General features: G+C 39.0%; 1 protein-coding gene across 1 annotated transcript in view; it reads right to left on the bottom strand.

Moving 5' to 3' along the window:
• Positions 1–13,660, bottom strand: part of PDGFC (platelet derived growth factor C) — a gene marked incomplete at both ends in the record, with an annotated part of 112,921 nt that overhangs the window by 78,012 nt on the left and 21,249 nt on the right. The window lies entirely within an intron of this gene.

The following is a 13,660-nucleotide window of genomic DNA, read 5'->3' as shown; positions in this document are numbered from 1 at the left end:
TGTTAGATTTAAGTTTCAAAAGGTATTCCCAAATTCTATATATTCTAAAAAGGAAGGAGCCATTCCCAACACTCCAGGCTTTACCCTAACTGCACACAGCCATCACACGTCCTAACTGAAAAGGCAGGAAGCAAGGTCAATTTCTTGAACTCAACTGCATCATAACTAATCCTAGTGAGCAGTTATGGGGAAAATACAGGAAAGATTGATTTTATAGCTAGTAAGTCTTCAGAGATGACAAAAGATTTTCTTGGAAGTCTGAAGAAAGCAGGTGTCCCTCCATTTCTGACTTTGACAACTCCTGCTTCGCTGTATGCAACCATATTTGTCTCACAAGTCATCCTTCGCATATTTAAGCATTTTACTGATAGAAAGGTTACCTGAAGTTATTCAAATTAAATGTGAATGATCTGCTGAACCCTTAATGATGTCTAATCTCTTCCTTTCTTGAGAATTTGGATGCGTTTCCCAAGAGGCTGTAGGAACGACTCATCAAATGAGTCTGAAACTTCGTAAGTCTCAAAGACACTTGGATCAAGAGAGTAACCAGATCCAACTTCAAGACAGGAAATAAATGTAGTGAATAATCCCACTTAGCAAGTTAATGGAAAACCCACAAACCCCTCAGTTGTGAAAATGAAACCCAATGTGCTGTATACATATAAAGTTTGTGCCGTTATTTCAAATACTTATTTCTCGAAACATTCCCTTGCAATAATACTTTTAAAGACATTGAGATTCCAGTAGTTATTTAAAAAGCTTTCAGGCTGAAAACCTTGACAGTACTTTTGCTGAGTGCAATGCCTAGAGTCACTGCATTCTCTTAGTTCTTGTCACAAACTACCTTAGTGCTGATTGTTAACCATCTCATTTAGAAACTTCACACCTAAAAAACAAATTGGTGGAGAGATTTGAATTCATGTATGTACTTTCACATGCAGTATAAGCAATAAACTAAGTTTCACATGGCTTTAAAGGCAAAACTAAACATCTGTACTCCACCAGTTATAAAACGAAAGAGTACACCACTAAACAAACACAATACATACATTTTACTAATTGCCTAATGATATTGCTTCATAACATCCAATCAGCTCTTATTTTGATGTCTTTTTGGAGAGGCAAATTAAGAGTAGCATTCCTCAAGGAAAGAGAACACAGTTATTACCCAAGCTTATTGGGTGCCGAAGTTATAAAATAGCCACAGCAGAATTTATTCTAAAGGACCATGAACTCAACTGCTCTTAAAAAGAAAGGCAAAAAAAGACAAAAACAGTTGTTGTAAGCATAAGCTTTGCAATGAAGTGTCCTACATGGGGAGCCTTCACTATAATACTAACATTTTTCTTGAAAACTTCAGCTGGCTTAGCAGGAAGTAAGAAGATTGCATTATCCAACAGATATACACTCTAAATGTTAATGCACACCTACCTTAGTGTGTTATGCTAACCACATTCCTTAATTCACTTCATAAAATTCATTTTTGAAGGACTGTATTTACAATAGCTATAGAATATTAGTTTTATAAATAATAACTCTATTTGTGCATACAGATGCATGTGTGTATAAATATAATATAAATTAACCAATGTATACATGTACATAGTTTTGAAACTATTTCTTCTTGGTGGAAGGAAAAAGGGCTAAGCCCTTCTTAACCAGGTTTTAATGCGCAGCAGTTTGTCCTATCATTTTCAAAAAATGGATTTGTACAGAAGGGTAGACTTATTTATCAGAATAAGAACTGAGATTTTAAACACTTGTGAAATCATTTTAGCTGGCTGGACAATGTCCCACTGTCATTAGTTCCTGGAGGGCAAGATTTCACACAGTGTGAATTTTAGGACAACTGCACTGAACAGCAACGGCTCCAGTGCACCTCACATTTAGTATGCTGCTACTGGAGAGAGATCAGACATCCACAAGCTATCCTGGCTGCAGTTTTCTTATGAAAGAGGCAATGCCTGATCATGCTATTTTTTTTAATGAAGATTTGATGCGATTTATCATAAAACAAGGATGAACACCAACAACACAGTATTTCGCATTTTCCAGTTAATGTTAACCAATGTTAATGTTGAGTGATATAAAATAAATACAAAGCTGTAATTCTTAGTGCTTTGGGAACCAAGGCCTACAACAGCATCTTTTAGCAAATCTCTCACAGGGATGGGCTAACAGATCTACTTTCTCTCTAACGGGGTTCTTAATGGGTTTTAAATACCATTCTGAACTGTACTTCATAAAAACCACATATTTTAGATTTTTTCCCACTCTGCTTCCTTTAGGAAGATAAAGGTTAAAACATCTGTCTTAGAACACATGCCAAGCTCTTTGTAGGATATTGTGTTTTTGTAGCGTAACTGTATGTATAAAAAATATTGCCTCATTCTGTATTTCTACAATTAATGCAGAGGTAGAAAGTGAAGTAATTCTGACAGGAATCTCAAGAGAAGCAGATAAATCAGCAGTCTCTCAGATTACACCCCACGGTTCTACTCACAGGTCTTTAAACAATTATCAGCAGCTTCACTGAAAGCAACACTTGATAAGAGCAAGCTGATGTATATTCTACCACTTCACACTGAAAATAAACACTCTATAAGGTCTCACCTTAAGTTTTCATCTTAAATAGCTCTTGCTGTGGATGCATAACAAACAAATATACAGCATTCACAGCTTTTACCATCTGCTTAACATACTTTAAATTCAAAGTTCTGAACAGAATACACAGCACAAGATATGCCTTCAGAACAAAGATGCAAGACAGTGCTAGCTTAAAGTTTTCAAGGAGCTAGTGCACAAGTTCAGATAGCTGCCGGTCACCAGTTCTATTTCTTCTTAACCAAAGGGAACTCTGAAGCGCTATCACACGAGCAACTTTGAATTTCAATGAATGGATAGCAGTTAAAAACCAATGGCAGTGGGAGAGGAAATCACTTTTAAAGGTCTGGCGTGGCCACAGAAACCTCATCGCACAACACAGGAAATGAGTATCAGAAGTTCACCTAATCAGTCTTCGCCATCTCAGTACCTTCTGAGTGGATGCAGCACAGGTTTTGTCTAACATTACATGAAGTAAGTTCAGCAGAGCACTAAACGTTTACAGTTTTTCCTTATGACGCTACTCACACCTTCTGTATTTTCCATCTCCCTCCCATCTTTGAACAGGAACTTGAGACAAAAAGAGTAGATATGAAAAGGTAATCCTTCCAGAAGAAGAGCCAGTTGTTCACATCTGAGTTCCGTACTTCAGTTAAAAACATCAGCTTTGCAGGTGCATAATCTATCACTGCTTTGCACAAAGGAAAAATAGCTCATGAAAATTTCAGACTGTGAAACTTCATCAGTGTTACTATTCTAATATGCAGCTAAGAGAACAAAGGCAGGTCTTGTACGTGCTCTTCTGTCGCCACCATTTGAAGACCTAATCCTGCTTAGTGATGTCCACCTTAGTGAATCTAGTCACTGTTTTCTACCTACTTCAAGAACTGAAGGATACCAACACATGGCCTTTTTTTTTTTTTTTTTTCCAATCCATTCTTTACCCATAGATTTAAAAGAAAAAGCATCACCAAATATCATTACCCCATTTTAACACGAGTAAGAAAATGTATGTCAATCGGTTCACTTCATGCATGACTGCATGGCATTAGGCCTAAGCAACACTTACAGTGGTCACAATTTTCCCCCATAAACTTAAAATTCTGTTGTCACTGACAATGTTCCACCCAGAAGCCTGGCAGAAGCCATCATAACATTTGCGTAACATCAAGTTTCTTCTCATGCAAACTGTAGATTCCACAGGAGGAAAAACAAACAAACGAAAAGAACCAGCAGTTCAAGTCTATAGCAATAACGTGACTTCTAGAATACCAACGAGGGCTTTGAAAGACATCCTGTGGAAACGTTTCCTTTTAAACAAAATTTTACACATGAATTTTAATATATATCACTGCATAAAATACTATACAGCAATGTTCTTCTATAAAAGTTGCTGTTTTTCCTATTTCAGTACGGGATGTCTTCCAAATCCTTTTACTTTATATAAAATACTTCAGCCAAAAGATTTTCCTGCAGTACAGATGAATGGTTTAAGTCAGTTGGACTTTGGAGCTTTTCAAGACTAACACATTGCACTCACTCTAATCCACTCCATGGGAATCTTTTGCCATAATCCAAGATTAGGACCTGCAACTCAAATGTAATATTGAATAATCCAGAAAGACTCAAGACTCTACATTTGTGCTAAGGTCTTATCCTTGGCCTACACTATTTGCTTTTGTGATTTCTGGACATCTAAGCTACAGAAAGAAAAAGATTGTCAACAGAGCAGAGGAACACACAAATCCCCCCATATTCAGAAGAACTCAATAGAAAAAAAAAAAAAAAAAAGAATCATTATTAAAATAATACGAGCACTGGAAGACAGCAGTTAACCTCATGAGAATTATTATTTAATACTTTCAATTCACTTGACTGAAATACCTTTAACAAGTCTGTTACCTTGTAACCTTGTGTTTCTGGAGACATAAAAAAGAAGTAGATTCTTTCCAAAATCACCACAACAGAAGTTCACAAGAAAAGAAGTTCAAGTTATTCAAATTTACAGTGTCAAGCAATGTGCTACACAAGCACATCTCCTCCATATACCATGTGCATTTAGCAAAAAATGCAAGTAACTGCAGTACAAGTTGGTCTGCCTTAGACAGAGCTTAACAGACTTGTTCCAGTACCAAAACGTGATTTCCTGATGCTAAGAAAAACTAGTTTGTATTTGACATTCTGAGGAAATTGTAACTCACATTCTTAAGATGCGAGTTATTCAGAAAACTCATACGTATATACTATTTCACAGAAAAACACACATATCAGTATTTACTGTTTTGCCTTACCCAAGAAGACATCTTACGTGCATCTTTTCTTCTGAACCTGCCATTTATTTCATTCTTCCATTCCTCCACAGAAGTGGAAAGAAACCAATAACCTTCTGTTTTCTCTTATTCCCACACTCCCCTCTCACCAGTTCTTTCCATTTAAGCTTTTACTATATTCCCTTTCTTACCCTTCTATATCTGAAGGCATGGAAGCCACCCTCAACCACTGCAGTACCTCTTTCTAGCATACTACTTTTCTTCAGAAGTTTTTCAGCTTCACTTTGAGATTCAGAATCAAATCTCTAGTAAGCAACCTCACAACATTCCTCAAGCAACAACCTTATTGCTCATAAGGACTTCCCAATATACTATTTGGGAAAATGAAAACACAGAAGACAGATGATTCATATTTTAACCTAGATATAGTGTAACAAAGAGAAACAGGCTGAGAGAGCTCGAGCTGCTCAGCCTGGAGAAGAAAAAGCTCCAGGGAGGCCTTTCAGTATCTAAAGGGGGGATGTAAGAAGGAAGGACCCTTTAGCAGGGTCTACAGTGATCAGGAAAGGGGAAATGACTTCAAACTAAACAGGGGAGCTTTAGATTGGCTATAAGGAAGAAGTTTTCTTTACACTAAGGATGGCGCAGTTCAATGCCCAATTTAACTCAACTGGTGATCTCTAGAACTTCAGATTTTTGCAGTGATGAAACCAACTGAGAACACGAGCACTGCCTCCCCATAGGAGGCCCATTAGGTGCATACAGGGAGGCTCTTTGGTGGAACTAGTAAGTTACAGCAGGATGGGCAAAAGCTAACACTACCACAGGAAGCCAAACACCACCACATGGAGACTGAATATAGACTTCAGTTCTTTCTGTTTTTGTTTAATACAAACTATCTCTCAGGGTTCTGTAAGGAAGACATGTTTTCAAGAACTATTTTCTATGTCTTTGCTCCCTCCTCAGTGAAAGGCATGTTTTCAAAGAGGCCCCAACATTGGACAAGACGCACCACTCACTGGTTCGCTGGCTTCTTAAATCCTTCTGTGAAGGACTGCTTAAGGGGTAGAGCTGAGAAGGACAGTATTGGCTCACAAAAGATAAATATCCATTATTCAAGCTACCCATGGTTTGCAAATTTGTGTTTTGTTATACATATATATAGGGAGAGAGAGAGATTAAGACATTAGATAGGAAAGCCGTGATTTTCAGGACACCTAATTAAGCCTGAAACTTAGTGCAGTATATCACAATGACTACGTGATGATGTAGCAGGTGCTCTGAGGTCACTAGGATAGTTTGGATGCTGTGAAAACATCCCCAGCCAGAACCCATCTGGAGCACAGCCACTGAACAGACCAAAATCAGAACTGACCCGTGCAGCAGGAGGCCACATTTCTGCTCTGTGGACATCTTGCAGTAACTTGCAGTGCTATCTTCAGCTCTCAGACACAAAGCTACAGGAGTCAGCAAGTCCAAATAGTGCAACTGCTGCTGCCTGGCCAGAGCAACTGTTGCCATGCGGAGCAGTGGGTGAGAAAAGAAGCTATCTTTGTATTTCCTGGGAAAGAGTCCTCTCTATCTTTTCCACATTAAATCAGTATCGGCTCTAAATCCCAAGTAATTGAGTACATAATGCAATAGCATCACTTTTCTGAAAGCTGAGATTAATGCGGACGTAAAAACTTAAAACCAGATTAAAAAAAAATATATATATATTCAACAATCCTGGTCCTATTTCACTGGATTTGTGGGGCCAGAGAGGGACCCCCACAAATAAGCACTACAGCTTCTCATATACACCCTTTCCCCAAAAGCTAATCAGATTCAATGTTTGAATTGCAGAGCTTTGAATAGAGCAACTTTAAGCTGATAAGTGTGTGACTAATTCATGGATTATTTAAATAGCACGCACAATATTATACAGACACTGCTCAGATTTCTAGCACTAAGGATTGGTCCATGCTCTTTCAGTGAATTCTTGCTTTTACAGGGATAGACATCAATATTTCGTAACCAATCTGGAATGAAATGGCTTACAACATTGAATTTCAAAAGCAACGCTAGTTTTGTGTGTGCTTACATATTTATGGGCCTAAAAATTCAACCATATGCACAAATCTAAGATCGTTACCCAAAATATATAGTAAACGTCAACTGTCGCGTCACTACATTTGTTGCTTCTGAAAACTTTGCTTGGTTCTAGAGATGCTCAAAGGCTTTTCTTCAAAGTAGTCAGCCAAAACACACCAAATTTTGCTGTTATGGCATTTTCCACAGAAATATATATACGCATACAAACAAGCCTGTACGTATTTATATATGAATACACACAGCCATGGAGGAAAAAAAATTCTGAATCACTTCTCTGCTTAGTGTGGTCTAAATCTGAAGGGCAGACGGGATCTCACAGTGCCCAGCAACACGAGTGCTCTTTTAGATAGATGGACACAGCACAGGACTGTGATTTATCAGTTTAACCTGATCCTATAAGCACCGGGTCAGCCATTTCATTGGTATTCGCTCCACCGGCCATGTAGGACCCCATTACACGTGCACAAATGTATGCCACGGATCAGAGGCTATTTGCCTCAACCGTGTGCTCATAAGGACTTCGTTCTTGCCTTCTAGGGGACAAGAAGGCTTGGCTGGGCAGCACTGTGCTGTTTGCCTCCAAAGACCAACGTTCACTTGCCTCTAGTGCCAATGCAGGATTGACAGCCTGTCTTTGATGAGAAACTTAACGCCTTTTTAATTGTACGTCTTTTTAATCACTCCGGTTTAATGTGACCTTGACTTAAAGCAAGAAAATTCTCCTTTTACAGTGTTGTGCAATGAATTTATGTAACAGATGGCTTCCATGAAAACCTGGCTATAGTGGCCTTCGGAGAGTTGCTTACAAGAAAACACAGGTTTTCATAGGCTTGTCATGCAATTAGAGATTTGTGGTCACTGGAAATCTACACGTTCATCTACACTGCATTTCTTAACAGGACCATCACACTAACAGCATGCTTTTCTACTTACAGAATGGCCTAGGTTAGAAGGGACCTCAAGGATCATGAATCTCCAACCCTCCTGCCACACGCAGGGCCACCAACCTCCACATTTCATAGCAGCCCAGGCTGCGCAGGGCCCCATCCAACCTGGCCTTGAACACCTCCAGGGATGGACGGGGCATCACAGCCTCTCTGGGCAGCTGTTCCTCACCACTCTCACAGCACAGAACTTCCCCATGACATCCAACCTAAATCTTGCCTCCCTCAGCTTCAAACCATTTCCCCTTGTCCTGCTGTCATCTGCCCTGTCAAAGAGTTGATTCCCCTCCTGTTTGTAGACTCCCTTTAAGTACTGGAAGGCTGCAGCTATTTTTGTGAAATGAAAACAGATCACCAGAAAAGCCATCAAGTTGCAGCTTCCAGCATGTCTCTTTCACAGGCCTGCCCTCCAGCTGGTAAGAACATTAAAGCTGTTAAACTATAATGTTGTTTATCCACATTTAAGAGTTTACAACACTCACATATCATACTGCAGTATGCTCATACAACAGAAAACAAGTCCACATTTGCTGCTTTATCTACACTGGTACACTAGATGTCAAAATATGAAGGAGATTTCATTATTTAACATCCACATTCGTAGTATAGCTTAAAAAGGTCCTACACATTTCATACAGTAAGTGTTGAATTTTTATTTCATATTCTTATATTAGAACCCAAGATGTTACAGATGTTTTCTAGATGTAAGATTTATTTTGTTTGCGTACTTCTAGAAAACAAATCTATATGAAGTTGCATTTCAAATTTGATTTATTACTAAGACAAATAAGCAGGCATGACTATTTCTGCAATGTCTGGAGTAAAAAAAACACCAACTTGTGTTAAGTGCTAAGTAGTCTTATATGTATTACTTGTTGGAGAAATTGTCTGTTCTGTACTTCCGTTTTGTTCTTAATAAAGAACCTGCTGTAAAAAAGACTCCTAAGACTCTCCCAGTCAGTGGGCAGCAGGTTCACAGTAGGCTTTATTCAAGCAAGGAACAAACAGGGGCTGGGGTGAGGAAAACAAAGGTTGAATAAAGAAGACGAGGCCGAAATGACTAACTGAGCAGAGTACAGCTATTTAAGTCTGTATTTATTACGTGGAATTTGATGACCAAAATGCAGCCCATCAGCAGCAATACTTCTATCTACTGATACTGAAATGTATCAGATCAGCAATCACTTAGAGCATGGCTGTCCAACCATTTGGCTTGCTTGGGCCGCACTGAGGGAAAAGAAGTCATCCTGGGCAACATATAACGACTATTACGTATTTTATAAGTTATGCTATGTAGTCAATGTGCATAAGTAACAAAACGTAATTATTTTTTATTAAAACATAAAAAAAAGAGGGCAACAAAAACACTGAAGCCATGCTGAAACAAAAATATGACTAAAGAAGCAACATTCCTAGTGCTAATGTTAAGTAATTATAACAATATGAGCCAAAAAAAAAAAAAACAAACAAAAAAAAAACCAAAACCATCCAAAAACCAACTCGATACATTTTTGTACTTCCTACACCATGCTTGTTAAAAAACTATTGACTGCAGAGACCGCAGCTGTTATGGTAATATTTTCTGTGCCAAAGCATGGATACCACAGATGTGGTCACTCTCACCCTTCCAAGAGCTACGTTTAGGAACTCCCATGCTGCACATCACGTATTTCATTTATTATTAGTAGGCAATACCCTAATAGTCTGTGCTCAGAAGTCTTATCCATTGGTTATTTTTTGGCAAGTTTATATTTGGCCTAGTGTCCCCGGGTGCCTCTCTTGCAGGGATGGCAGAGCATGGCTCCACCAGCCCACCTCCCTTTAATGCTTCCCAGTGCTTCTTCATGTTTCTACCTCCTCTTTTAGCTGTATTAAGCCTCAGCCCCAGCTCGATTCTGCTGCTGGAAGATAATTTTGTGCTCATAAGATGCCACTTTGCTGGAAGGGAGTGGAAGTGCCAGCCTGAGCTTTTCGCCAGGAGTGCTCAACTCCAAGTTGGAAGTCCCTCAAGAGAAGGAGAGATCTCCTATCTGAGGATGACTGACAGCAAGAGGCACTGCCACTGGTTTGCAGAGATCTTACGCATGTAAAGCACGCATACAGTCCAGCCCAATAGCCAGCTAAAGCCTAGGTGAGAAGGTCAGCAAAGGAGACAGGTCATGTGCAAACAAAGCATTACCTCCACTCACTAGAAGGATTTCTGGACATCCACAAGAGCAGCGCTTTACAGAGTCAGTGAATACCGCTACTATCAGAGTCTCATCTCAAGCTCTCATCTCCAGATGGTGAAGGTGACGCTGAGAAGCAATCATAAATACTTAGTTCAGAATCACAGGGTAAACCTCTGGGAAACCTAGAGACCGAAGCAGGCTTCCAAACCAAGGGCAGATGCCTTAGGCACAACAAAACCTCACCTTTCCTCATGCTCAGATTGTGCCCCATATAAGCTTCCATAATGAAATAAAATGCTTCAATTGGTTACATCAACTTTGAATTATGCGAGTTCAAAAATATTCTTGCTTCATCACAATTCTAATGAATTTATAACCTTAGCCCTGAACATGAGCAGTTACACTAAGTTACACTAAGCGTAAAACTGGCAATAAAATCTGCTTTGGCTGAGTCAAAGTTTACTTACGCTAGCTTACTAATACTGCCTTAGTTTAACAACAGCACTTCAGTTTTCCTGCCCCAAAGCTTCAGAATCCTATTTTCATCCTGCTTTTCTGCATCCTATCAAAAATAGGATGTTGGGAATTCAAGAGGTTGATTCCAAGCAGACGAAACTGAAAGGAGGCATCACAGCAAAGAACACAAAGGCTTCACAGTTCTGACCTTCAGAAGGACCCAGCTCATTAGCAAAGATGAATTATTTTGTATTGGAGGTGAAATGGCAAATATTTTCTATTATTAAGGAAGGTTTTGGATTACTTTCTCCTCACTCAACTTCAAGATTTCTGATAGGTAATCATAATAACAATAGAAAGACTGTTGAGACTATCCTAAAGCTATAATAAAAATCAGATCACATTGCTATTGAAAAGAACAATAAAGTAGCACATATAGCCACCACAAAAATTGCATTAAGGTTTTTTGATGGTGCAAACAATTTCAAGACTCTGACAGGAAAGAATTATTCAGCTGAAATTCAGTAATTTCAAGCAGAAAGAAAAACCAATAACAACTACGGAATATAAAAACTAATGATCTGCTTGAAAGCTGAAGAGACCTGAAAACGGAGAGATTGAACTTTAACCTTTTGACATCACTGCAACCAGAGCTCCCACAATTACAAATGTAGCTGAATACAGCAGGTTAGGTGTCAGCAGTTTATGGGGCTGGTATAGACATAGTAGAAAGAGCCCCCAGAATTTCTAACAGGGCTTTAAATTACAGAAAAGTTTTGTCTTCGTGGCAATTGTGTTTCTTTGTTTTATTTATTGATAATTCCATAGCAGCTGAGTTTTGTTCCTCTATTTTCCATACACAACAACATTTTCAGTTTCAGCAGTGACAGAGGATGCCATCTGGTCTATCACTAATCCAAGCAAGAGGAGGCCTCTAAGTAACCAAAACCACTTCTGTGTTGTTCAGAGCAACAAGTGATACTGCAAGTAGACATATCATAAACTGCCACTCACTATGTGAGAACAAGAGGGATCTCCAGTTCAGTAAGTACAGATAGGTGCAAATTACCTCCACTTGTGATTTGACTATGTTAGAAGCTCAGCAATATACCACAAATTAGAGCATTTTGAAATAGAAGCACATAAACTACAGCATTTTAAACATCGCTACTTGCTAGATCAGAAGAAATAGATATGAACCTACAGGATGCTCAACATTTTGACCCTGGTCAAGAAAAGCACCTGACGAGCAGCTTAACTTTTAGCACAGAGATCGTCAGAGAGCTTCCAGGTCAGGATCAAATTGCTCACTGCATCTTACACAGAAGACTCTCCCTGTTTAGTGAGTCAGAGTTGTGATTCCCCTCTGAAGCATTAATTGGTTCCATGATGCTGTGTTAAGGCCAATGGGAGAGCAAATTTACAAGGCAATTACAGCAACCAATGAGAGATCAACGTGACCTTTCAGGAATCCTCTGATCCAGTCTTTTGCCTTCAGCAATGACATCATTAGACATCATCAGTGACAAGAGTTACAATGAACAGAAAATAACTCATACAATGAGCTATCAAGAAAAATCACAAGAGGTTAGCAGTGGAAAAGCGGTACAAAAGGAAACTAATCTGATATGCAGAAGAATAGGGAAGGAAAAAAAAAAAGAGCAAAATTTCATCCCAGTTTGTAGAGAAAGACTTCACAGAATATATATTCCAGTCTCAGGTATATATATATTTTAGTTAAAGACGCCTTTTTATTAATATATATTTGCAGACACACCTTGTGACTCAAGCAATAATTTAGCACACTTAGTGACAACAATAATCGAGCTCTGGGAATACAGAAGATCCCCCTGAGGCCTGACTTTTTCTCTGTTTTGATCCTGCTCACTTTTTTCCACACTTAAATACTAGCTTTGCTTCTTGCCTCTGGCAGAAGAAAGTTGAGGATTAAGCCACTAATTAACTGGTGGCTCTGGGACTTGTAGCCAGCAGAGTAATGAAGAGCTAAATTGAGAAAGTGCCCTGGGAAGCCTATTATGTCAGTGATTCTCACTTCTTCAGAGAAGGAATTATTTTCTTGGCTTATCTTAAGGCAGGAGATCATCACATAGTTGTTTTCTCCCTAATAAAGCCTTCCCAGCCTCCACACATGTAAATTAGACAAGAATGTGAATTACCAGCTCCTCCACAAGCAAGATATGGCAAGCTGCAGGTGAGAGTTCACCTGGATGTAAACCAGCAATAGGATCGATTTGGCAAACTGGCTCATCTTGGGTGTCATGTCATCATTCCTCCCACTGCCTGTTTTTGATGATCAATAAACCCCCGGTGCCGTGCCACCCAAAGGAGTTAATTTCACAGCCGAACCTTTATTCCTTACAAAGAGAAAAGATGAAGTCCCACAAAGCTGAGGAGTTTTCGGCCTGTGCAAGAATAACAAATACAAATACTGCCTAACTCTTAAGAAGTGTTTAATTTTAACTACATATTTTCAAAGATTACATAAACACTGGGTAATGCAAGAACATGACCTTGGAGAGAAGGCTCCCTCTATCATGAAAGCATCTTCAAGGTAACCTCAGGAATTTAATTCTTGCCTGAATCCCCACTTCTACTGACGGAATCAAAACACACACAGCAAATTTAGACTGTGGTCTAAACTGACGCGTGCACTTGCAGGTTGATACAGCCAAGGAGCCATGGAACAGAGCTATCAGCCTGAAAATAACAAACTGTGATTACAACAACGCTTTATCTCAAATCATAACTGAATATTTAAAGTGTATAAAAGCCCTAGAACTCAAAATATGTTCTTTGTCACTTATGAAACACACTATTAAAACCGCAGCAAATTGAACAGTGTATTTTGACCTAATTAAGTGGGACAGAAATTGGAAAAAAATCAAATGGCAAGATTCCCATCTTCCATTGTAAAGCAGCTTTGGGAAACTGAGTGAAAATTTGGAAATCTATCCCTTTTAGCAGTCAGCAACCCGTTACTCTTCCTCCTCCCGTCTTTCTTCCCTTTTTTCAAGGAAGAATTAAAGCTTCACAGCTTTATCTGAGGACAGCAATTGTCTGATTTAAAGAAAAACTATTTGAAGCCTTTAGGGTAGGAGCC

The sequence above is a fragment of the Tetrao urogallus genome (assembly GCF_951394365.1).
Source record: "Tetrao urogallus genome assembly, chromosome: 4".
Classification (NCBI taxonomy): Eukaryota; Metazoa; Chordata; class Aves; order Galliformes; family Phasianidae; genus Tetrao; species Tetrao urogallus.
This window is presented reverse-complemented; position numbering and strand designations above follow the sequence as displayed.